The 23,193-nt window shown below is 40.8% G+C and overlaps 1 protein-coding gene across 6 annotated transcripts in view; it reads left to right on the top strand.

The window, feature by feature from the left end:
- The window catches only part of CNNM2 (cyclin and CBS domain divalent metal cation transport mediator 2), a 138,744-nt gene that overhangs the window by 77,411 nt on the left and 38,140 nt on the right, over window positions 1-23,193 (top strand). The window contains exon 2 of one of the 6 annotated variants that reach the window (XR_014146002.1): window positions 12,899-12,993. The exons of the other annotated variants lie outside the window; for them this stretch is intronic. The gene's annotated coding sequence lies outside the window, so the exon portion shown is untranslated. The remainder of the gene's footprint in view (window positions 1-12,898; window positions 12,994-23,193) is intronic. 6 annotated transcript variants of the gene reach the window in all.

Raw genomic sequence — 23,193 nt, 5'->3', positions numbered from 1 at the left:
TGGCTATTATGGACATTGCTGCTATAAACATCGGAGTGCACACACCCCTTCGGATCCTTACATTTGTATCTTTGGAGTAAATACCCAGTAGTGCAATTGCTGGATCGTATGGTAGCTCTATTTTCAACTTTTTGAGGAACCTCCATACTGTTTTCCCGAGTGGCTGCACCAGCTTGCATTCCCATCAACAGTGTAGGAGGGTTCCCCTTTCTCCACATCCCCACCAACATCTGTCATTTCCTGACTTGTTAATTTTAGCCATTCTGACTGGTGTGAGGTGGTATCTCATTGAGGTTTTGATTTGGATTTCCCTGATGCCAAAGGGCTCAGTATTTAACCTTTCACTGTGACTCTTGCCAGTTTGGTATCTGCTGTTACAAATAAGAGTTTAGGACCGTTTTGGAGAGAAGAGTTACCATAGCCTTTCTTCTCTTCTCTCATCTTTCTTCAAACACGAGAAGAGAAATACAATACAAAATAGTCTTTTTCAGGCAGACTTTTCCATCCTTAGCTTGGAGTAGAGAGAGTTCTAAGAAAGACCTTACCAAATTAAACAGATAACATAGCAAAATAACAATATGGATTTTGGAATCAGAACTAGAACTCAGGTCTGTCTCTATACTTCTTAGCTATATGATCTTTGGTCTTCAATTTCCTAATTTAGAAAATGAGGACAGTAGTTCAGAAGGCCCTATTCTGTAAGAGGAAACTGTTTTGGAAGCTAGAGTCTTTGGAAGGGAGGACAGATGCCCAGGGAATGTTCCTTGGTCTTTTTAAGTCTCCGTTTTGTGACTTATAAAATGGAGTTAATCTTTTTTCATGGGGTTCTTGGATAATGAAATAAGATACATAAACAGTGCCTGGCATGCACAGGCACTCAATAATTGTGAATTACTATTACTGCAGTCATGTGATGTCTCTTGATGGAATTACAGCCCCTTTGGCCTTATTCAGTACTCTAAGGAAAGATGAATCTGCTAACTTGGTGGGTAGACAAAACCTTTTGCTTTGAAAGGCTATTAGTAGAAGAAAGCACAGGGTGTGCTCAATGAAGTGTGACTATGGGACACCAAGAAAAATTGGGGTCTGAAGTAACAGCCCCTTATCCAAGCAGAAAACAAGAGTCTGACGCAAGCAGTGCTTTCTAAATGGCTGTGAGTGGAACAACCTGCCAGGAAATTTTTCCATCTAGACTACTCGTAATTACCCCAAATGAGACTAAACTGGAAAATGTAAGAGCAATGGAAAATAAAAGCGTGTCCGGATTGAATGGGTTAAGACTGTATTGTACTTTAGTTCAGAAACAAATTTTGGTGGTTGGAAAAAGTTGAAGTAATTAATTCTGCAGTAAATTGTGTTAGATTGAATTTATTGGGGAGAAATCTCAAATTCTCTATTGAATCTCTAATTTTAGATCTGGGATCTAGATTTGGATCAGCGATCACTAGCCAGTCCCAACTGAACTTCTCAATATAATTTTGACCTTGAGAAACTCCTGGAATAAGTTTTAAAAAAAATTCCAAGAAACAATATTTTTTGACTGGATAAAATTTGGGGGCTTTGTTTTCACTGGCCCTTTTATCTTTGCTCCTGTCATTTGTCATTGGTTCTCTTTATTACAGCTTGCGACCCACAACCTAATAGCTAGAATTTTAGATTAGTTGGTTAAATTCAGGCAATATTTGAGTACCTGTTGGGTACCTGGTAATGTGCCAAATGCTAGGAATATAGAGACAAATAGGTCATGTTCTTGTCCTCAAGGCATTCATAGTCTTGTCAGGTGATAATGGTCAATAATGATGATGATAGGCATCATAGCTAATATTTATAGAGCAACTTAAAATCTGCATAATTGTTTAAGTGCTTTATATATATTAACTCAATCCTCCCAAGAGCTTTGATGTAAGTACTGTTATTTGGTTTTACAAATAAAGACCTTGAGGCACAAAACTTGAGGGAGGTTGCCCAAAGTGAGCTAGCAGGGCAAGAATTTGTAGGCTGTCTGATTCCGTTATGCCAGACAGCCCTGTGAGTTACTTATGTTTTGGTTAGGCTTTAGCTTATTAAAATTAGGACTTCAAAAGCTTATTATTCTTCAAACCTTTACCCATACCCTACAAATATTTTAGTGGCTTTACTATATTTTGTTAATATTAAAAACATTTGGTAGTTTTTAAATTAATGCTCAAATGCTTTTACATTTAACAGAGGAAACTCTCGTATTAATACCATTTATGACCTTGAGGAGAGTTCCTTAAACATTTCAAACCATACTTAGAAATTTAATGTATCTGGTTTCTTCAAGTACTTCAAATTTCTAAGTTTTGGGGGTATGATTTTATTAAGTCTCAAGAATTTTGAACATTTTAGGAGCATACACTAATGAGCATAATGGTTATAAAAGTTATTACTACATTTGTATAAATATGACTTACACAAAAATTTCACTACTCTCTCTTCATTCAAGGGTTACAAATTTCTCTACACAACCAAAATAGGTCATTACCATTTTAAAACTACTGTAGGGTTCTAGGTTGGAAATACAGGTCTGGATCAATAATCCCAGGCTTGTTTCATTAGCCTAAACCCCTTTATAGTAATGGGGCTGTTAAGCCTGCGCCTCTTTGTGTGTGTTGTACTTACCCAGTTTTTGACCATAGCTGCTTTACCTGAGACATGACCGGGTTCTGCAAACCTCACCTGGGCTGTATCTTCTGTCTGATTTGCATGGGTGGAACTTTGTCCAGTAGTCCCTATGTTATAATTTGGGTTGGCCAATACATAACATTTTTTTATAAATATTGTTGGAAAATCATGTGCCTGGAAATCCTTTACCACAGACCATCTCTAGGACAAACAGTATCTTTGTGTGAATGAAGAGAAAGATGCCTCTCTAGGTAGATGAAATAATGAGAAAAAGGCCCCAGGCCAGCTAGGTAAGCCCGGCTGGCTTTGAACCTCCCCCGTTGCTCTCCTCAGCACAGGTACCATATAGTTCAGAAGATTTCCCCCCCTTTGGAGCACCATTAAGACTCATGAATTTTCAAAGAATGAATGGTCAGATTTGCTATTTAGCCTTTACACTGGCTCCTTTCTAAACTTTCTGGCAAAAACAAGATATTCCACTTCCATCTTGATTTTTTTTTTTTTTTTTTTCCTCCCTTTACTGGAATCTGATATTCTCTCAGAAGCGAGTAGCTTCGTGGCAGAGTAGTACGGACAGGATAGAGATTGGACGGCGTGCGAAATTGTTCTGTTGTGTTACTGATACTGCTCTGTAGTCCCATTACTAGAAAGGGGTTTAGGCTAATAAAGCTCCGAAAGATCCATTTTTATTGGGTCATGGTGTTTCCAGTTTAACTTATTAAGTGTTTGAAAAGATTTTTTGATCTAATTGAAAAGATTTTCCATCTGTCTCCCATTTAGCTTTCTTTGTATCTCCTACTTCTTAGCCACCAGCTTGCGGCTCCTCTGTCCTCTACATCCCACCTTTCCTTCCCAACTTTGATGGATGCTGCCAGGCCAAACTCGGTGGTTACATTAGGACTGTCTAAACGTCCTGTGATGTCATTGGATGTGTCCCTTCTTGGAACCTGCCACCTCATCCAGGCTTTGTTTGTAATCCTTTTGCAGTCTTGTTGAGTAGGGAAGACAGGCGATGAGCACCCAGTTGCCCGCATTCCCTTGCTCCTCCCACCAGCTCTCTCCTTCTGCCCACTTCGCTAGTGTTTGCTGCTTCCCTTGTGTTTTCTCCATCCCAAAACTTGAATCTCACTGCACCATGGGTTTTTTTTGTTTAGTAGAGTGCTTTGTGAAAAATTTTATTTTCTGTTTTGGAAAATTTTATTTTGTTTCTGTTTTTATTTTCTGTTTTGGAAATAATTTTATTTCAGATGAAAATAATGGGTGAATCCTAAAACACTTTTCTGTCCTTCAGGTTTTCTGTAAACCTGGTATTAAGTTGCCTTCATGGGACTCAACTATATATTTTATTCCTTAAAATGGGTGGTACATACATGGATGGAGGTTTTATTTTCCATTATACTGTTAAGTCTGAAATATTTTGTAATTTTTTTTTACCTTGTTCTTGTCTGAGTACCTTGATTTTTCGAGGGGTAGGATAAGATGGATCATTAGCCCTTAGAAGACAGATGTGTAATTACGTATGGATGTTCAGTTAGTGCTACTCAAAGAAGATTAGGCTCCTACTGTGTGCCAGACAATGTTCTAGGCATGGAGACTATAGTGTCACTAAGATCGTGTCCTTGACTTGGTCCGTTCTGTAGCTAAGTGGAGAACAGACTAAGCAAATAAATGAGAAATACAGTATCCTATACTGGTAAGTGCCCCGTGCAGCACAAAAAGAGGGCATATGGACTGGGGTAGGGAGGAGCTGTTTTAGATAGGATGGGGCAGGGAAGGCCTCATGAGGAGGTGACATTTGAGCAGAGACCTGAAACAGGTAGGGGAGTAAGTAAGCTGAAAATCTAGGGTACAATGGTCCACAAATGGAAGCAGGGAGAGCAGAGATCCTTGGATAGGAATGTATTTGGCACATTAAAGGATCAGCAAGACCTGTCTAGAGAAAGTTAAGCCAGGCCAGGAATAGTGGGGGATAAAATCCTAAAGATCAGCAGGATCTGTAAGGCCTTGCAGATTGTGGTAAGGTATTTGTTTTTACTCTAGGTGTGATGGAGTTTTTGGACGATTTTGAGCAGGAAAGTGACAGAATCTTAGTCTTTTTCTGAAGGATTGCTTTGGTGATTCTGCAAGGACTTGATTATAGAAAGCAAGAGTAAGGCAGAAAGCCCAGTTAGTAAGCCATCTCAGGTGAGAGAGAATGGTGGCTTGGACCAAGGGGGTAGAGTGAGAAGTGGTAAGAACCGATCAAATTCTGGATACAGAAATATTTTAGGACTGATATAAACGGATATTTTTCAGAGGACTGGAAGTGAGAGAGAAGAATGAGGCCTAGGTTTTTGGTTTGAACAACTGGGTGAATGTTGATACATCCCTTACCCCAACAAAGGAGGAACAGGTTTTGAGAATTATAAAAGCTTGATATACTTGGTAGACATCCTGGTGGAGATGTTAAGTAGGCATTTGGATATGTAAATCTGGAATGCAGAGGAGTGATTGGGATGGACACAAATAGGGGTCATCAGCATATAGATGATATTTAAAACTTTGAGACTAAATGGGATCATGACTCAAATGAGTTAGTGTCCAAGGAGGAGAGAAGAGATCTAAGAATGAAGATCAAGAGTTCTCTGGCTTCAAGAGGTCACTGGAATGAGAGGAATTAGCAAAAGAGAATGAGGATTAAGGAGAAAAGCCAGGAAGGTGTGGTGGAAGCCAAGTGAAGAGACTGTTTCAAGAAAGAAGTTATAAATAAGATGAGGGCTGAGAATTGATCATTGGATTAAACCAAATGAGCGGTCGCTGGAGAGCTTCATGAGTGGTTTCATTGGACAAGACTGATTTGGAGCATGTTGAAGAAGAAATGGAGAAAGTGGATGGGAATCATTTTTTTCAAGAGTTTTGCTATCATGAAAAGTAAAGAAATGGAGTGATAGCCGGAAAGAGGGCATCTGGAGAAGTTTTTTGATTTTAAAGGTGGGAAGTATTTCAGGCTTTTAATATGGTAACAGGAGTTGTCCAGCAGATAAGGAGAAGATAGGGAGAGCCCAGTGATGGAGGGGATAGCCTTACCCCAGCGTCACCTCTGTGAGCCTCCTCTAAATCCTGTGGAGGTGGCAGTCTGGGAAGGGTAGTTTTACTAGGGGGAAGTATCAAATGTTACATGAAAGGTGAAACATTGGGAAGAACTGAAATGTCTAACAGCTATGTAACAATTACATCTAATGGATATATAACAATTATGGCTATACAACATAGAACTATTTAGCCACTAAAAATCATAAGGTTACACGTTAATATGGAGAGAGTTTTAAATTTTAATTCCAATATAGTTAACATACAGTATAGTTTCAGGTGTATAATACAGTGATTCAATACTTCCATCCATTACCTGGTGCTCATCACGGCAAGTGTACTCCTTCATCCCCATCACCTATTTCACCCATCCCCCCATCCACCTCCCCTCTGGTAACCATCAGTTTGTTCTCTAGAGTTGAATCTGTTTTTTGGGTTTTTTTTGTTTTTGTTTTTTTAAAGATTATTAATTTATTTATTTGAGACAGAGAGAATGAGAGAGAGAGAGCACATGAGAGGGGGGAGGGTCAGAGGGAGAAGCAGGCTCCCTGCTCGGCAGGGAGCCCGATGCGGGACTCGATCCAGGGACTCTAGGATCATGACCTGAGCCGAAAGCAGTCGCTTAACCAACTGAGCCACCCAGGCGCCCGAATCTGTTTTTTGGTGTCTCTTTCTCTCTTATTTTTCCTTTGCTTGTTTTCTTAAATTCCACATATGAGTGAAATCATATGGTATTTGTCTTTCTCTGATTGACTTATTTTGCTTAGCATTGTACTCTCTAGCTTCATGTTGTTGCAAATGGCAAGATGTCATCCTTTTTGATGGCTGTATAATATTCCTGTGTGTGTGTGTGTATGTGTACACGTACACACCTCACATCTTTATCCATTCATCTATCAGTGGACACTTGGGCTGCTTCCATAATTTGGTTATTGTAGAAAATGCTGCTATAAACATAGAGGTATGTGTATCCTTTGAATTAGTGTTTTTATATATTTTGGGTAAATGAGAGATTTTTAAGACCTATGTGCAAAAGTATTTTTGTGGAAAAATGTAATACATACACTTTGGTAGAAAACAATGTCTAAAAGGTAAGATTATTGATGATTTTTAATTCCTTCATTAGACTGTTTTCCAAATAACTTCCTCATGTTTTCTCTACAGTGAGTATATATTACTTATATCTTGTTTAGAAGTCATTCTGAGTATATCAGTGAGCTCAACCCATTTATATCAGTCCTAAAATATTTCTGTATTTTGACCGTTTAATCCATTTTGTTTCAAGTTTTCTTTTGACTTTTACTTTCTCTGTTTCCTGTCATCTATTGGATAAATCCATTATTTCTCTAGTTTGAAAGTTACACATTCTATTTTTCTTTTTTAAGTTTTATTTATTTATTATGAGAGAGCGAGCATGTGCATGGTGGGGAAGAGCAAAGGGAGAGGGAGAGAGAGAATCCCAAACAGATTCCCCACCAAACACAGAGCCTGACTTGGGGCTCATCCCACAACCCCGAGATCATGACATACCCGAAATTGAGTCAGACGCTTAACCGACTGAGCCACCCAGGCATCCCTATTTTTATTCTTTTGGTAGTTGTCCTTAACTCCTAATTGATAATATACATACTTGTGTTTTTCCTATTGAAAATCTTCCTATTTTAAACCTTTAAATGTATGTATTGCCCCTGACATACTTCAAAAAAGACAAGTATCTTAGATGTTCTCCCCTTCTTCTCTACAACCCCCTCCCCACCATGTCCCCCACCACCCAATAAAAGTATTTTGATTTCTAAATAATTTCAATTCTGGAACTGCTGTGGATTTACTTTTTTGTTTTGTTTTGGACCTTATTTAGACAATAGTAAACTTAATACACTATTTACTTACCCTTACCTGCCATTTTTCTAGTGTACTCCAAAATAGGTATTTCTTCTCTCTAGAATATTTCTAAGAAGATCTCTGTGTGATAAAACTTCTGAGGCCTTGTATGCTCGAAATGTCTTTATTTTACCCTTGTTTCTAAATGGTAACTTAAGTATAAATTTTGAAATCCCCCCCCCCCAATTGAAAATATCCATCAATTTCTTAGAACCAGCATTGCCTTTGAGCCTTCTGGAGTCGGTCTGATTCTTGGTTATCCTTTATAAACGATTTACTTTTTCTAAAAATTCTTGGTTTTTCATTCTTTTTGTTATTCTTTCATTTCATTACACTGTAACTAGTTGCAAAACCCATCCCCCAATTTTCTTTTTGTTTTTTGAATCCTTTCAATCCAAAGTCCTACATCTCTTTAACTTGTCAGTTACTGTTTCATTAGATACTCTTCTCCTGTCTCCCTCCCCACCCCTGGGGCCTCCTATTACACAGCTATAGTGGCCCGTCCAGTACAATCCTCTCCCTGTTCATGTTTCTTCACATGCTCCATCTTTTTGTCCCTTCCTCCTGTCTTCTAGGAGAGTTTCTTAACGGATCTTTTGCTGTGTAGCCCAGCTGTTGGGTTCTTTACCTCAGCTCTTAGAATTCACATACCGTGAACTTGTACTCGGTTCTTACTTTAATGCCACTTGTTCTTGTTACATGTTTCCAGGTATGGGCCCTGTTTGAAGCTCTTTGCTAATCTGTTCTTTTCTGTACTGATCCATTAACTTGATTTTTGGTTGATATAGATGGTTTGATTTTGTTGTTTTTCTCTATAGCAGTTATGCTCCTGGGATAAGTTCATCCTTCTGTCTGAGTTCCTTTTCTTCTGGAGCATTAGCTGTCTTCTCTGTTGATGGATCCCTGGACTCCCGAGCTTGTGCCTCTGAGTGCTTTCTCTGACGATAGCCATCCCCTTACTTTGGCTCTGAGGGTGGGTAGGGACTGGAAGGTACACAACGGGCTTTGCAGTTGTCTGTACCTATATTTAACTGCTCCCCAGCCCAGCCCACTTGAGCACACCACTCTACCAGTGCTGCCAGAGTGCTGTGAGCAGTGGGGGCCATCTGGAGAAAGCAACACCTCTAAAGAAGCTGCTCCCCTACCCAGGCTTTTCCATGGCACCTGTCTCTGGGCCAGCAAGGGCCTCTCCTCCCAGCTGAGATCTGGCTGCCTCCTGTTGCCTAATGTTTTTCCACAGCTTTTATGTTTCATTAACCTGTCTGGAATCTCCAAAATTGTGTTGGAAGCCCATCCTAGTTTGCCATCTTGTCGAAACTGTGTAACACTGAAAAAAAAAAAATTATTAAAGGGAGGTTAAAAAATAGAGATGGAGGGGCGCCTGGGTGGCTCAGATGGTTAAGGGTCTGCCTTCGGCTCAGGTCATGATCCCAGGATCCTGGGATCGAGTCCCGCATCGGGCTCCCCGCTAGGCGGGGAGCCTGCTTCTCCCTCTGCCTCTGCCTCTCTCTCTCTCTCTTTCTCTCTCTCTCTGACTCTCATGAATAAATAAATAAAACATTAAAAAAAAAATAGGGATGGAAGTCTATACACCTTCCAGGTCTCTCTTTTAATGATGACCTCTTCCACAGCAAGAAGCAGTTTGGGTTTTTAGATAGGATGATACATTTCACTTTTAGTATTCTCATTTGAGAATACTAAAGAATACTTATTTTGAGCTTTGGATTGTATGCCAAGCATTGTGCTGAATATTTTATATGTAATTTAATCTTCATAACAATCCTTTGAGGAATTGTTTTTGTCTATCATGCTTTGTCTTCTGTGCTCAAACGTCTTTCTGTTCCATCCTTGTCAGCCGATTTTAACTTTGCTTCTTTGTTTTCTGCAGACCATCTCCTCCTCCTCCCCTGTGACAGCTAAAATGTCCCTCTGTTAGGATCTGGATCCAGTGGTGTGTTGGAACTGGCTCCTGTCCGCTTGAAAGACTGATGGTACTCTCTATTCCCAGCTCTGTGTTCAGTGACATCCTGTTAGTAACTTGGAATCAGTCGTAGTAGGAATATTTACACCGTGGGAACTGGCCAATGCTCCAAGTCAGGGCTGTTTTTTCCAGAGAGCTGGTTGTTAAACATTTATCAACGCACCATTGGATCCTCTCCCCTCTTAACTTTGTTGTTTAATGAACCAGCTAAAGGTAAATGAAGGATGGAATTTTTAAAAACCCCCTAGACCTACCTTAAATATGTTTTTTTAAAAAGTTGGCAATCATTTGACAAACTGTTTAAAACTTCTGATCATGAAAATGTTCAAAAATGCAAAAAAGTTGGAAGACTAGTATAATGAATATTCATATACCTATCTCCTAGATTTGATAGTTCTTAATGTTTTTTCCTGAACTATTTCACCCTGAAATGTTGAACATACTTCTTCTACATAATCCTAATTCCATCATCATTAAGAAATTTATAGTTCTCCAAAATCATTTTTCTACCCAGTCCATACTCATATTTTTCTAATTGTCAATCCTAAAAATGTTATTTATAGTGGTTTTGTTTTGTTTTTTTTTTTTGCTTTTATTTTTAAGTAATCTCTATACCCAACGTGGGGCTTGAACTCATGACCCCAAGGTCAAGAGTCCCCTGCTCCACCGACTGAGCCAGCCGGGTACCCCTATTATAGTTTTTTTTTTTTTCTGACAAGGATTCAGTCAAGATTTGTGTATTGGATTTGGTTGTTCTCTTTTCTCTTTTAAGCTAGAATAACCCTCTTCTCCCAACCAGCTTTTTCCTGACATTGACTGTTTTCAATTTTTTCTAAGTTTCAAACATGTACAAAAGGAGAAAAAATAGACAATGAACCACAATATACCCAACACCAATTCAGTGACTATCAAAATTTTGCCACATTTGCTTCATTTATCTTGTTTTCTTCACTAGGATATTTTATTTTTTTAAATTTTTAAAAAAGATTTTATTTATTTATTTGACAGAGAAAGAACACAAGTGGGCAGAGCAGCAGGCAGAGGGAGAGGGAGAAGCAGGCTCTCCACTGAGCAGGGAGCCCGCCATGGGGCTCGATCCCAGGACCCTGGGATCATGACCCGAGCCAAAGACAGCCGCATAACCGACTGAGCCACCCAGGCGCCCCTTCACTAGAATATTTTAAAAACAAATTCAAGACATCCTGTTGTTTCACCCCCTGGTAACTCTAAAAAATGTAACCAAGTTGGTTGTTACAAAACACCAAACAAAATTAATAATGACATTAACTTTTTAAAGAAACCAAGCTAGTTCTTTGGTAGTGTCCTTGATTTGGGGTTTCTATGATCATTTCCTCTCGATAACATTTAATTTCTCTATCCTGTATTCCCCATACGCTGGAAATTAGATTCAAGTTTTTGATTAAATACTTTTGGCAGGAATACTTTACAGAGGATGAAAGGTACTTCAGAGCGCATCACATCAGGTAGCCCATAAAGTGTGGTTTTCCACTTTTGATGTTAAATTTGATCACTTGATTAAGGTGGTGACTGCCAGTTGCCTCCATTGTAAACATCGGTTTTCCTCTTTGGGATTAGCAGTAATCCTTGGAGCAGTGCTTTGGCACCACATGAATGTTCTGTTCTCCATCAACCTTTCCCTTAATGGTTTAAGCAGCCTTTAATGTTCTTTGCCTGAATCCGTTTATTGCAGGAGGCATTGGAAATAGGACTGCTCTTCTTTTGATACAGATCCAAGGCATTTTCTTTTGTGTGTGGGTTCACTGATTGGTGTTTCCTGTAATGGTGTATGAAGCCCATCTATAATTTGTCTTCTCTTAATTTTCAGTCTTCTCTACACTTGAATTGTCTTTTTTTTTTTTAAGATTTTATTTATTTATTTGAGAGAGAGAATGAGATAGAGCATGAGACGGGGGAGGGTCAGAGGGAGAAGCAGACTCCCTGTCGAGCAGGGAGCCCGATGCGGGACTCGATCCTGGGACTCCAGGATCATGACCTGAGCCGAAGGCAGTCGCTTAACCAACTGAGCCACCCAGGTGCCCTTGAATTGTCTTTTTAAGTGGACAAGCAATACAAGCATTTTTGAAGCTGTACTAGTGCAGAATCTTTCCAGATTTTTCCTCACGTGTCCTAATTCTCTTGGCCACTCATAATTCACTCTGTTTTTAATTTTATGTTAGCTCCAGTATTTTTTTTAAGCAACCTGCTTTTGCTGATTCTTTCCAGAGGATTCATCATAGTTGCCATAGAAACAACAACTCGTTTTATTGTCCTCAGTTTCTATAATTTTTAAATTACATAGTTGCAGCATCAAGCAAGTACAGATGTCATAAATAGGTTTGGGAGCAAAAAATAACCAATTCTTAGTAAACATTCTTGTTAATCTATGGGAGTAGAGGATGTAGAGTACTAGATAGTAGCCTACTAGCCAAAAGCATTCAGTGTGCTGGGGGCCTCAGTCCATGTGCTTCATAGGGAGAATGGAGTGAGTCCGTTCATCAGCAAGTTGTTACGCAGAGGTCAGCTTAAGAGAGCATCTACCATGTTGTAATTTTACTTGCCTTGTCTTCCCCGCTAGACTTCCAGTTCCTTGACAGTAAAGGCTACTCATCCTTTTTTGTGTTTTTGTTTTAATCCCTGGTGCTCAGTACAGTGCCTAGCCTACAGTGAGTGCTCAGTAAGAATATCTGATGAACGGGCGCCTGGGTGGCTCAGTTGGTTGGGTGACTGCCTTCGGCTCAGGTCATGATCCTGGAGTCCCGGGATCGAGTCCCGCATCGGGCTCCCTGCTCGGCGGGGAGTCTGCTTCTCCCTCTGATCCTCCCCCATCTCATGCTCTCTCTCTCTGTCTCATTCTCTCTCTCAAATAAATAAATAAAATCTTAAAAAAAAAAAAAAAAAAAGAATATCTGAACAAATCCATGACCAGCACCGGAGGGGACCTCAAGCGACTTCCGATCTTGAACGTAGTGATCTTGGCAGTATCTTTGCAAACGTCAGGGTTGGTGTGGTCATTGCATATAATTTAGTCTTTCCTCGGTTTTCCCTCTTCTCATTCCCTCAGTGTTTGAGTATTTCTCTGCTCTGTGCCGGCTTCCTTGACTTTATTGTGTATCGCAAGCCACCTGTGTTTGTGATCATTCCAGTTTCCTGACAAAGATGCAAAACACGTATGATGGTTTGGCTGCCGTGGTGCTTGCTATGCACAAAGCGAGAGGAGATTCTGAGGAAAATACAAAGTAGTTCCTTAGTTCTCTAGAGCTTAACCAATCCCAGGAACTGAAGTCTTCTGTTTCTTCACAGAGGAAATATGACAAAGGCAGTGGCCGTACAAGCTTCCTTCATGGGCCGCCCTCCCCACTGCCTCATCCAGTAAGCGGGAGCGACTACTTCTAGAGGTGAGAGGGGAGGGAGGACGACCTCCATAACCCATTTGATCCCCCCTAGCTGCAAAGTTTTGGTTTTGAGAAACAGAGTGAACAATCTGTAGAGTTGCTACGTTGAAAACTTTAAGACAAACCTGCAGAGGCTTGAATGCTCAGATGACAGAAGTTATGCTCTTTGGTAGAAGCCTATAACCTATATTTTAAAAGCTACTTGTAGCTGAATAATCCCAATGATCCCGAGAGTCTGTTTCTATAGATATTAAAAGATATTAAACAGCAGGTACATCTGAGATGATTTCTAACTTCCAGAACCAGGAGACAGTTTATCAGTAACACACCCCTTATCATTCATTGATTACTTACTGTATGCCAGGCACTGTGTTAAATTTTACATTTTTATCATTCAATTTTCATAGTGAACTTAGGACTTATCTACAGATGGTTAGTCACACCAGAACCAAAGGATCCAAACCCAGATCTGTCCAATTTTAGTTTAAGACCCTTAAGCACTAATGGGATTCGCTGGGGTCCCATCATCCATATTTGGACTCTAAAATCTGTGACTTATAGGGAGGATCAGTAACCAGAGATGACCTAGAGATTCTGAATGTTTTGTCAGGAATCATGGTGATTAGGCTGTTGTAGTATCTTCTCCCAGAAAGCTAAGACATGTTTGTTGTCATTTTTACTGAGGAGCAGATCCCTCAGAAGGATGGTCTAGTTTTGAAGATATAAGCAAATGAATGTCAGGTTCTTTTGAACATTCATTCAGTAAATTTAGCATATTTTTTTTACCATCATATTTGAATATGAGTCTTGGTTTCCAGGCTGAATTCATATTGTATGTTTAAGAAGACCATGAAAATTCTTTGAAGAGATTCTCACTCAGTGGGAAGATAGTCTCAAACTCAACAGGGTTTGATTTCTCCTTGTTTTTAAAGCTGGCTTTATCTGGGGACAAATTCTATTGTAACTTTTCTAGAACTTGGTGCCAATAGGAGTTAAAATAATAAAATCAGTCAATTAAATAGGAAATGAATCTTTTATGTACAAGGCTTAGATCAGTTAACAACAAGTGGTCACTCTTCTGGGAAATGGTTGCTAAAATTATAATCAACCAGCAGTCAATGGCGTCATTTACACCATTGTGTCCTAGGAAGAAAAATAATCTTATGACAAGAGCTTGCAAAGACAATACCATTTTTCCTAATTCTCTTCATCTTCCCTCCTATTTTCTTATGATTAATTTGAACTTTTTTTTTTTTTTTTTGCTTTTATTGAAAGTATTGGGGCACCTGGGTGGCTCAGTCCTTAAGTATCTGCCTTCAGCTCAGGTCATGATCCCAGGGTGCTGGGATCGAGCCCCGCATCGGGCTCCCTGCTCAGTGGGAAGCCTGCTTCTCCCTCTCCCACTCCCCCTGCTTGTGTTCCCTCTCTCGCTGTGTCTCTGTCAAATAAATGGACAAAACCTTAAAAGAAAAATTATATACCAGACACTGTGCTAGCTAGCTTCTGACGCTTACGATATGGAAGAGAACTCTTGCCTTCAAGAATCTCATGGTAGGGGCATCTGGGTGGCTCAGATGGTTAAGCGTCTGCCTTCAGCTCACGTCATGATCCCAGGGTCTTCTCCCTCTCCCTCTACTGTTCCCCCTGCTTGTGCTCTCTCGCTCGCTCTCTCAAATAAATAAATAAATAAAATCTTTAAAAAAATCTCACGGTTAGTAGAGGAGAATTAGAATACAGCATAATAAATGAGCTGGTGGAGCTAGTGAAGGCTCTGTGGAAACAGGACAACCGAACCCAGCTGGCCTAGGCAAGGTTAGGAAGACTTCCAGGATGTGAGGATACTTGAATTGTGTCTTGGAGGAAGAGTAATAGGAAAGGAGCCAAGGGGAGAAGGAGGTGTTCTTGGCAGAGGAAACCGTGAAACCACACATCTGGTTTGGAGAAAGGCAAACACTGTGCTCTGACGTGGAATGAGAAAAGGTGTAGGAGATGAGGCTAGAGAAGGAGTTGGGAGTCATGTCATCAAGGGCGCTGTAAGCCATTCTGAAGCATTTAAACTGTCTACAGTGTAATGGGCAGCCTTTGAAGGTTGTTGCAGTCCCAAAGACCCGTAGTGAGGACCTGTGACTCAGGTGAGCTGGTAATGGGGTTGGAGATTATTGGAGGGATTCAATAGATATTTAGAAACAGTCTTTTTTTTTTAAAGATTGTATTTATTTATTTGTCAGAAAGAGCACAAGCAGGGGGAGCTGCAGGCAGAGAAAGGAGGAGAAGCAGGCTCCCCGCTGAGCAGGGAGCCCGATGCGGAACTCGATCCCAGGACCCTGGGATCATGACCTGAGCCGAAGGCAGACATTTAACTGACTGAGCCACCCAGCCATCCCTCAAAGCAGTCTTAAATTTAGAAGTCATCACAATGTTTGGCAAGCAATCTATCATGGCAGGGTGAAACTAGAGGAAAAAGAGGAATCTGAGACAACTCCCCCAGTTTTACATTTGATAGAAACAGTGGTGCCATCAGTCAGCGAGAGGAATGGAAGTGGAGGGACAGGTTGGTGAAGAAGGTGATAGATTTTTGGATGTGTTTAACTTGAGATGTCCGGAGGACAAGTGAAGAGTATCAAGTAAGCAACTGGGCAATTTTATATCTCTATCTGCAGTTGAGGAGAGAAGATTAGACTAGGGGTGGTGGTAGTATATAGATTTGAGAGTTTTCAGTCTGTGGGTTAGGTCTACTTTTGTTATCTTTACCTGATGAAGGCATGGTGGAAAGCGGCTTGACCATAAAGCTAATTAAGCTTAGGGTTAAGTGCTTCTTATGTGCATGGGTCCTAGGAAGGGCTCTAGCAAGTGTGTATACAATCATGTGTTTTTGTAAAACTTGCAAAGTCCAGATATGTTAACTACAATTGGTCAGAATTATTCTCTTGCCTCTTTGAGTTACCCTCTCCCACTCTCCCATCTGGTGATGTTGGAGTGGTCCCAGGCTTTTTTTTTTTTTTTTTTTGGAGTCCAGCTGTGGGGAGGTTGAGCTAGGGAGCCATTTAGCTTGGGTTTGCAGTCACTCCAATGTGTAAGTTACTGCTAGCCAGCCCAGCATGGGCATGACATGGAGAAATACTCCTGCCCATTGTGACACACAATGTGCGGGACCGGCATTCATTGTGTCAAGATACAAATGTGTCCTAACACACCTGGCACTGGAATCATGGAAATAGAAAAGAGTAAAATGTATGAAGCCAGAGGCTGGTTGGTAGGAAAAACTTCCCACTACATCTGATGATGTCTTAGCCTGAACTCTGGCCCGATACAAAGGCTTGTGTGCAGAGTAGTTTATTTGGCATGGGATCCCAGGGAGCAGGAGTTCAGGACAGAGGAGGTGAAATGGGAAGGAGGGAAAGAAGTGCAAGGACAAGATGGTGCCTTGGCTGTGACTACAGGCCACAGGGGCTCTCTCCTACCTGAGACATTTTATAAAATGCTCCTAGAACTGTGCTTGAGTGCAGAAGGAGGAAGTATCCTCCCAGGGGCATTGGTTCCTCCCCGTTGTGGATTGCATGCGCACAACTGCAGGTGGGCTGCAGGAGAAGTCCCCCGGCAGAACTGAGCCGCACATTGGGCTGTCCCATGAGTCGGATGACAACATTGTGTCTGAAAGCCGGTCCGGATCTGCGTGGAGCTGGCTGCTCAGGCAGCGGAAGGAGTAAGCTGTGGGGCCCACAGGATTGTGAAGTGATGCTTAAGAGACGTATCTAATGTTGACAGAAGATTCTGTTCTCCTTCATTCCTTGTCCAACCTTCTCTTATTAGGATCATGTATAGTCATGTACCATATGCGGTTATAAAGTTTTTTCCTTTTTTGATGAGAATTACACAAAATAGAGAATTACTCTACTCTACTAATAGAATTACTATTTGTAGGACACAAACTGGTAATGTTACTACGAATTTCAGTCAGTACGCTGTTACCTATTTCTCACCAGAATTTTTCTATAGACATGCAGTTTATGCAAATGGGATCATACTGTGGCTAATATTTCAGGTTTTTTCCCTTAATGTATTTTTGGATAACTTTTCATAATTATGTAGATCTACTTTGATTTTTTTTTTAATAGCTGCATAGTAATTTCATTGTGTGGATGGGCTAGAATTTATTTAACCAAACTTCTATTAGTGAATATTTAGGTAGTGATTCTTTCCTCATAGAAAAATCTCTTTTATCTCCAACACAATTTCAGAGATCTGGGGGAGAGATAGATAATGGGGATGGTGAAAAGGAGAAATTGTGAAGGAATTTATAATAGAAAATGGTTGGTTGGTTGGTTGGTTTTTTTTTAAGATTATTTAGAGAGTGTGCGCTCCTGAGCATGGGGGTGGGGGAAGGGCAGAGGGTGAGAGAATCTTACGCAGACTCCATGCTGAGTGGGGAGCTGGGCACTGAGCTCAGTCTCACAACCCTGAGATCACAACCTGAGCTGAAACCAAGAATCAGATGCTTAACCGACTGAGCCACCTAGGCACCCCAGAAAATGTTGGATTTTTTTTTTTTAAAGATTTTATTTATTTATTTGAGACAGAGAGAATGAGAGAGACAGAGAGCACATAGAGGGGGGAGGGTCAGAGGGAGAAGCAGGCTCCCTGCCGAGCAGGGAGCCCCATGCGGGACTCAATCCCGGGACTCCAGGATCATGACCTGAGCCGAAGGCAGTCGCTTAACCAACTGAGCCACCCAGGTGCCCGAAAATGTTGGATTTTTAAAGTCATCTGTTCACATCTTTTTTTTCTCCTCTGTAATAACAATGATGTGCTTGAGGTTTCCAGGGACAGGACACAGAAGAGGAAAATGCTAGGACTTCTTTTATGTCAGGACAATAAGGAAAACTTCACAATATTTTTGCCTGCTTCATTTTTTTTCAAGTTGATTATTTGCACAAAATTTCCATGCAGGATTAATATATTGGATAAGAAATTGAACTACATGATCTAGTTTTCCCTCAACTTGAGGGCCTAGTGACTTTTAATAATCTTGTAGCCTTTTCCCTTCTCCTATCACCTGGTTATTAACTAGATAATATGTAATTATTAACTTATATTAACTGTACGGTGTAATAACAATCCCACCTCCTCATCCCAACTTGAGATCCTCAGGAAGGACTTCATGAAAAGGAGACTTGAGTGAGAAAGGGGATAGGTCTCACTTTAACATAATCAGCCCTTAGTTTCAAAGCCCTTTAAGCAGGTTTAAAAAAAACAGGTGCCTGCTCAGCCCTTTCCTTTAAATGCCTGCTCCTAAAGCAAATGCATGGTGTCGAGATGTCTCTGCAGTGTTTTTTAGCACTCTATCTAGACTTAGATAATTTTTGTTCACTATGAACATCGCAAGAGGATTATGTTTTTATGTACGACTTGGTGTCCTCACCAGTCTTGCCTACTTGTGCTGTAAATCATCCAGGAAATTTAGTTGAGTTGCAGTCAAGAGGGTTGGACTACAAAACAGAGTTCTAAATGATGATTGGTCCAAAAAAGTAAGACACAAGGACGGAAGAGAAGAGAAAATCGTAAAATTAAAACACTGATATTTGGCCTTAGCTGCAGAAATATATTTCTCTTTTTGCAGTCTCCTGTTGGGTTTGATGGACTGTTAGGAATCTGTTGGACTGTTACCTTACTGGTATAGTCAGTCCTCATCATCCAAAGGCTATGAGTCAGAAATAGACTCATTAGTTCTAGAATAAATACCAGAGTTCTATAGAAGAACTACCTATCTCTTGGGAAAGATGAGAAGGTTCTCATCATCTCCGCCTGAAAGCCATCTTTTGTCTTAGCCATGTTTTCCATTGCTGACCATTTACTAGGAAAACATTCCAGTGAGTGTACAGTGAGTGTTACCACCAAAAAAGATGAAGTGGAGATGCCCGGCATGCCTCACTATTTATAAGAAAAATATTTCCCCAAAAGATGGGAAAATCCCAAGTCTTTAAATACTCTGGGAGAGAGGAATAATGGAAAAAACTCTTCAGTTTCTATTCTGTTGATTCACGAGAGTTTCTCACAAATCATTTGGAAGGGCCATTAAGTAACAGAATGGCTGGAATCTTATATTAATTGCCTTACTTTGGGTTTCTGGCTAAAGCATCTGGCAGCAAAACTGAAGGCCAGCAAAAGAGAACCCAAGTGGGTGGTGGTATGGGAATGAAAGTCCATCTATTGTTTTCAGCCTGGAATCCTAACTTAGGTGGGAGGACCAGATGGCTGTCTTTAATAGGAGGGTCCATTTGGATGGATTGAAAGAAATGATTTGGTTTCTTTTAGATACAACTACAGTTTAGTCTAGGTTAATTTTTGTTGTTGTTGTTCCAAAAGGTTACTTGACTTGCTCTTTCTACCGGAAAGTTCATTGAGCATCTCTCTCTGGCTCAGCATCCACATTAGTTTGTCTTCATAGACAATCATCCATTGTCTCGGGTTTGAGAAATGAAAACTTGGTCTAATCCTAATTTTGTTTTGGTATCTGCTTTCTAAATCCCTTTGTGTTGTGGCTCCTGAGTCTATCCAACGAGCAGAACCAGTAGAAGACAGACAGACACACACTCATAATATTAAGGGACTTGTTACAAGAAACAGGCATAGGTCATTGTGGAGGCTAAGACAGTCCAGAGTCCGTAGGGAAGATCCCACCCCGGCATGGTTTACGGCTGTTTCTGACAGGTGGAACTTCCTCTAGCCTTCAGAAAGTCTTCACCCTGCTTTTAAGGCCTTCCAGCGAATCAAGTCAGGCCCATCCCGGGTAATCACCCTCAGAGTTGACCTATTAGGGACTTAATTGTGTCTGTGAAATCCCTTCACGGCAGCACCTACGTTTTTAGTGTTGAATTGAATTACTGGGGGCTGTTACCTATCCAAGTTGACGCATCAAGATTCCATCCCATCGAGAGAAACCAAAGAGGGGCTACATGGAAAATGATACTGCGTTGAGACGCCTCTGCAGACGTTCATGAAATCCGGGCTTACTTCTCTACCGATCTTGAAAAACAGTCCTATCTGAGCACTCAGTTCCATAACCGCCTACTGTGTGCCTCAGCCGGGGAAGCCTTGCGAGCTAATCTTGTCAGGATTAGACCCTCCCCACCCCAGCTTTTAAGTTTTCAAAAGTTGCATGTAAAACAAGTTTTTGTTGACTGAAAAATGTTTTCCTATTGATGACCATTTTGTGAGGTTTTTTTTTTGTTTTTTTTTGTTTGTTTTTTTGAGAGAGAGCGAGAGCACAAGAGTGGGGAGGGTCAGAGGGAGATGCAGACTCCCCATTGAGAGCCCGATGTAGGACTCGATCCCAGGACCTCCAGGATTGAAGGCAGTTGCCTAACCAACTGAGCCACCAGGTGCCCCATTTTGTGAGCTTTTTAACATTTGCTTAAACTTTAAAGCTTAAGTGTCACTGCCAGTAGAAAACTAAGTACTTATTTCGCCAGAGAAACTATTAAAATGATCTCTTTGGGGGAGGGGGAAGAGAAGTCTGCAAGGCTGTGAAAGGGCAACATGAGAGATCCTTGTGGGGAGGGACATGTCCTGTGTCGTGACTGAGGCAGCGTCCGTATCCTGGTGGTGATACTGTGCCATATAGTTTTGCAAGATGTTACCATTGAGGAAACTGGGTAAAAATACATGGGATCTTGCTGTTCTTTCTTACAACTGCATATGAATATACAATTATCTCAAAATGAAATCCTAATATAACAATGATCCATTTTATAAAGCAAATAATCATTTTATAATAATCACTTTCTATTTGTTAAAAAAAAAATAGTCTCCTTAAGGAGGTAGACACCTAAATTCTCTGCCAGGAATAAAGCCTACTCCAACATAGATTTGATGAGTGGAAGAGTGTATGCCTGATAGGAAAATTGGAGGTGACAGTTGAATGTGTAGTGTTAAATATAAAAAAAGTTTTGTCAAGAATCAAGATTAGGGGGCACCTGGGTGGCTCGGTCGTTAAGCGTCTGCCTTTGGCTCAGGTCATGATCCCAGGGTCCTGGGATCGAGCCCCACATCAGGCTCCCTGCTCCGCGTGAAGCCTGCTTCTCCCTCTCCCACTCCCCCTGCTTGTGTTCCCTCTCTCGCTGTGTCTCTTTGTCAAATAAATAAAATCTTAAAAAAATCAAGATTAAATTCTCAGATGAAATATTAACGGGCATATCATAAACAGATGGCGTCTCTACAATGATAACAACTAAGAGAAGAGGTGGTTATAACTTAAAAACTAATGCCAGACAAAATCTGAGTCCAGAAGATACCTCTAAAAATGCAAGTGATAGTTTCAGGATAGGTGAAATACCATATATACATATATTATGTATATATATATATATATATATTTTTTAGCCCAGAGAATTATATAGATGGAAAATAAAAAATATGTTCAAAGGATTTAGATAAACTTGTGGATTTACCCCATAAATATTTGTGTGCCTATAATTGGCCAGGCAGGTATCTGTGGCTTTAGTATATTTCAGGAATTTTCCTAACATGTAAATGTGGTTGTCCTTCGAGGCAACCATACCTTTCCCAAATCTCCATTGATAGATTGGTCAAGATCTGAGAACCACATGGATTGGATTTTCTCAGCCTATCCTATTTCTGATCTTATTGCATGAGAGATTGGTATGGAGAAGGGAAATCCAACCTGAGTCAGTAATAATACTGCAGGGATATCTTACAGACACAATTCCTTTAAAAATGTCTTAAAAGATATTTTCAACCTAATTTTTTTCTCTTTTTCAGGTATTGGTATTTTAGGGATATAGAATAAGAAACTACAGGTATGAATGGGGAGGTGGAACCAAGCTCTGTTTAGATGTTAAGCAGATACGGATAACACACAGGGAGGTCAACTGGAGGTGCATCATCGGAGCTGGGCCTTGGTAAATCTGGCCTGTGTGTTCTGACTACTGGGGGCTCTCTGCACAGTGCCCAGGACCCCATAGTCAGCTTCTGGGAAGGCATTTGCTTTGCTTCTGCCAAAAAAAAAAAAAGTCCTTTTGGGGCTGAGGACCTCAGTGAGTGGCAGCCTCCTCACTCTGAGTTTGGCCAATGAATAGTAGGCCCGTTCCCGGAAAGCTCTATCATCTGAGATAGTAGATAACTTCAGAGTTCTATCCAGGAAGTAGTCCTATTAGGAAATGTTATCATGTGTCAAATAAAACCCTACCCTCAGCCCCCCCAACTCAGATATTTTAGGGAACCGTGATTCCATGTTCGACCCCAGTAAACCACCCCAACCCCCCCGGCAGACATGACCTAACTGGGAGTGAGGTGGTTGGTGACTGAGATGACCCCACATGTCTGGAGTGGAGGAACTGTCCCGCCAGAGAGATTTCGGGCAGCCACTTACTGGTCGGCCACAGGAATTTTTGGAAGTAGTAAAACTTTTGGTAAAAGGGGGCTTTTGTCTCCCAGAATAGCAACAGTTATCATCACTTAAAACCAGTGATTTCTATATACAGCAAGTGCTTCTATATATATACTCATGTATTGTTTATATAGGACTATTTTAAGATCTGTGTCACATTTTTCTCGTGTATTTTATGGTGGGAAAATTCAACTGGAAAAAATGCATTTCGCTCTGGTGGGGATGGTAAGGTAAAATAAGTACTTACACACACACACGAATTTGTTGTTTTCAGTTTAGCTTTAAATGGTACAGAAATAGCTGGTAATAAAGCTCCTTAAATGAAATTATGTTTCTTCTCCTTAAGTTTAACCATTGTTCTCATGTTACATGGTATCTGTTAACCACATTAGTCAGTAGAAGACCTACAAGGCGTGTGTAAGAATTCACCTATGTTTTACTTATAAAAATTACGAGAAAATGACTTTATGTTTGTGTAATGTGGCTTATAATTCAGGGTACTTTTTTGTGTAGCTGTTGAATTGAGAGGGAAATGGATAGGGGAAAGGACCTATCTATGGTTAAAAGTAATGTGGGTGCAGAGCCTGGGGGGGGGGGTTGTGGCGGGGCAGCCTCAGTGGGGCGTATTGTGGCAGTGAGTGCAGGGGTTGGGGTACTGTGATGGCCGAGCCCTTCTGAGCGGTGTTCCTTCCTACCTGTTGGGTGAGGTGGGGTGGGCATCAGCCAGGTGCCGTGGGAGGGGGTGCGAAGCGAGGAGCTCAGTCTAGCAGAGAAGATGACACCCCTTACTACGGGGC

This window comes from Leptonychotes weddellii, chromosome 6 (genome assembly GCF_054177405.1).
Source record: "Leptonychotes weddellii isolate Sample4059 chromosome 6, ASM5417740v2, whole genome shotgun sequence".
Taxonomy (NCBI): Eukaryota; Metazoa; Chordata; class Mammalia; order Carnivora; family Phocidae; genus Leptonychotes; species Leptonychotes weddellii.
The sequence above is the reverse complement of the archived record's forward strand: the minus strand, read 5'-3'. Positions and strand labels throughout refer to the sequence as shown.